This window comes from Meleagris gallopavo, chromosome 4 (assembly GCF_000146605.3).
Source record: "Meleagris gallopavo isolate NT-WF06-2002-E0010 breed Aviagen turkey brand Nicholas breeding stock chromosome 4, Turkey_5.1, whole genome shotgun sequence".
NCBI lineage: Eukaryota > Metazoa > Chordata > Aves > Galliformes > Phasianidae > Meleagris > Meleagris gallopavo.
In genome coordinates this window covers 69,212,833-69,215,754 of record NC_015014.2, presented here as the reverse complement: position 1 = coordinate 69,215,754, position 2,922 = coordinate 69,212,833, and positions in this window count along the sequence as shown.

Sequence of the window (2,922 nt, the reverse complement as noted above, 5' to 3'; positions counted from 1 at the left end):
TTTCCTTACAGAATAGGAAATACTATGAACAGGCCAAAAATGCATTAGTAGCTTCTTTGTTTGTCTTTGGACAACAATACCTAATAAGTTAAGCTTAGCCTATAGCAAAGCAGCCCCAGATGGCCAGGTCTGTTCTAAATAAGCCACTTTTATGAGGCCAGGATGTCTAAAAGAAACACACTTCATAAAAGGAGAAAATGTGCAAGCCAGAAAAGTTCAGAAAAAGAAAATCTCTCTTACAAAACTACTAGTGTTCAGGCTCTGTGTAAACACATCTATCAAAAACATACTTGGGTTTTGTTGGGATATTTTTTTACTCCAAGCCTAGAAAGGCAATATTTTATTCAGATATTCATACATATGTTTCCATTCTTCCAAAAACAAAAAACCTCAAAGGTTCCCTTTACTGGATGTGGAAACATACTTGATAAAGAGATATTTGAGATCCTTAGTGGTGGGATATGCATTTATTATTAATAAATTAGTTACTAAATTTATCTTTTTTCCAGAAAGAAAGGTCTCAAGGGTATACTTACAAGCTTCCTGCTTCCAAGGGAGGGGAATGCATCCCCTTTTAATCCATGCAGACCTCCAACCTAGATATCGTGGCTTTGTAACATGGTGATTTAATCCTTTTTTCCTGGCCTTTGGCTTTCAGAGAAATCCCAGTCTGTTCTGAAACTGTCTGTTAAAAGTCAAGAAAACAAGCAAATAAATAAAGTTTAAAGGTTTGTTGGCACCAGTGAATAGCACACTCAATGATAGACAAAGATACCTTTCTCAGTTGTTGCCAGACCTCAGGAAATAGACAGAAAATATTCATCTGTTCCAATTCTTACCTAACTTGTTTCATGAGCAACAGAATAAGCAGTACCAGTTTCCCCACAGGTTTGGGTCTTGGAGTTGTTATCTCAAGAATCTAATAAGATGCAGCCCAGATGCAGGACCTTACACTTGGCCTTGTTGAAATTCATGAGGTTGGCATGCGCCCACATCTAAAGCTTGTCCATGTCCCTCTGAATGGCATCCTTTTCAATCTGTTGTCTAGAAGGAGAAACGGCATCCTCATGTTGCAGCCCATTTCTGTGTTACATCTTGTACCTTGACTCTGATTTTCATAACACAGAGGATTTTGTTCCTTTAGTTTGAGTCAAGTGAGCTTGAAAAGACTGAAATGGTCATCCAGGACTCTGTGAGGGTGTGGTCATTAAATCTTCGTATCTTCAATAAATTAAGCAAAAAACTCACATGGAGAATATGCTATTATTCAACAGAATGACCACAGATAGCACAAATTTCTTTTTCTTCTATAGGAAGCAAAGAAAAATTCACGTTTCTCAAAATTTGTGATTCATTGTGTTGTTGACAGGTAATAGCCTTAAGTTTTTCACAGGGAGATGTTCAGGTTGGATACTTGGAAACATTTCTGCTCAGAAAGGGTGGTGAGTTATTGGAACGGGATGCCCAGGGAGGTGGTAGAGTCACCATCCCTGAAGGTGTTCAAGATGTGGCACTGAGGGACACGGTTAGTGGTTGCTTTGATTGTTGGACTAAATGGACTTAGTGTTTTTTTCCAAACTTAATGATTCCATGATTCAACTATTATCTTCGTCTGTAAAACAATGTCCTCAACTTTACTTATTCTCCTAATCAGCAAAAGTGAACCTCATCTTTATCCATTACAGAACGTCCAAAGTTGAAGTATGCTGTTTCAACAAGCATTTATTAATCAGTGTTTATCAACAGACTCAGGTGTTGTCAATCTGTGTCCAGCTTTAATTTTAGGCACCCTCTGCCTAAGTGCCCTGAACTTCCCATATGACATAAAGGAAAAGTTAATTACTCAGGAACAGACATCACAGAAGCCAACAATCTAAGCAGAGAAACATCAGAATTAGCCACCAAAGCCTCTAAAAGCAGCACAAGACAGCCTCTTTCAAAGAGTAGATTCCTCTCCCTGTATTTGCACTATAAACACCCCCCTGTATGAAGTAGTAGACTCAGGTCAGCTCTCTGCCATGTAGCAAGAAAGAGTCCAGGAGAAAACATCACGAAAACTAGATTTTTTTCTCAAAACAGATTCAATGTTTCTTTTTGCTGTGAAGCTGTGTTTAGGTATGCAGTTACCATACACCTTAAAAGCTACCAGAAACAAGAAGCAAAACAAAACATTCCATTCTGAAAATAATTCCTCTGCTTAACCTGGAACTAACCTTGTTTAAGCTGGGGTACAGCAGGAATGTTGCTGGGTTCTTCTTCCATGAGAAATTTAATGCACCTTCATGTCAGGCCAAACTGGGACAATTTTTCTTTTTAATTTCTACTTCAAGCAGAAAATTGAAAATCAATTCTCATCATAGATCTAACTGCCTGTCCTTGTTCTTTCACTCAACACTCCAGAATATAGAGCAAAAACTGGGGTATAGAAAAAGAAAGCAGACTGTGGAAAATCTTCTACCTGATAGCTTATGTTGAGAGTTCTAGTGATAGGATGCAAAGCTTCACTGAGCCTTACACATCCTGCAACATGCTGGAACACACTGTTCCAGTGTAGTTCTCAGAAAAGACGGTTGTTAGAAAAATCACACAAGTTGGTGAAGCACTGGCACAGGATGCTCAGAGAAGTTGTGGGTGTCCCATCCCTGGAGGCATTCAAGGCCATGTTAGATAGGGCCCTGGGCAGTCTGAACTGGTGGGTGATAGTCAGCCCACAGCACGGGTTGGTGCTCAACTATCTTTAAGGACTCTTCCAACCTAACCCATTTTATGATCACGGATCCTTGATTTCCAGACACTCCTCCTCACACTGCAATGCACAGATTTTTTTCTGAAAGATATAAAGCTACAGAACACCTCTCCTGCAGCAAATCCACTACTCTGTGCCTTGTTCCCAACATACTCAGTGGTACAGTCTCACTTTTT